The sequence below is a fragment of the Homarus americanus genome, unplaced genomic scaffold, assembly GCF_018991925.1.
Source record: "Homarus americanus isolate GMGI-L3 unplaced genomic scaffold, GMGI_Hamer_2.0 scaffold33458, whole genome shotgun sequence".
Classification (NCBI taxonomy): Eukaryota; Metazoa; Arthropoda; class Malacostraca; order Decapoda; family Nephropidae; genus Homarus; species Homarus americanus.
The window spans coordinates 47,501-48,195 of NW_024733573.1; positions in this window are offsets into that span (position 1 = coordinate 47,501).

Genomic DNA, 695 nt, shown 5'->3' on the forward strand with positions numbered 1-695 from the left:
TATAGTTGCAATAAGACCTCTGCACTCTTATTACTTACACTTCTAGATATAAAACCCAATACTCTGTTTGCCTTATTTCGAACATTAACGCACTGTTTTCTAGGCTGTAGGTCCGGGCTTACAAGTAGCCCTAGGTCTCTTTCACAAGTCGACTTCTCGAGGTTGATGTTGTTAAGGCTGTATACATTGTCAGTATTTGTTCTTCCAATATTAAGTACGCTGCACTTGCTGGTGTTGAATTTCATTTGCCATTTTTCAGATCACCCCTGCAGTTTATTTAGATCCTCCTGTAATGTATTTGCATCCTGCCCTGAATTAATTTGCCGCCCTATTTTGGTGTCATCCGCAAACTTGCTTATGTCACTGCTGATCCCAGTATCTAAATCGTTTATGTAGATTATGAACAAGAGTGGGCCTAGTACTGACCCCTGGGGAACCCCACTGGTTACACGGCCCCACTCAGATTTAACACCATCTACGCTGACCTTCTGCGTTCTATCGGTGAGCCATGATTTTATCCAATTTAAAACTTTCCCCTCGATACCATGAGCCTTAATTTTTCTCAGAAGCCTCTGATGCGGTACTCTGTCAAACGCTTTGCTAAAGTCTAAGTAAATAACATCGTAATTTTCGTCATTATCTACTACCTCGAAGACTTTCCTAAAAAATGTCAGCAGATTTGTTAGACAAGATTT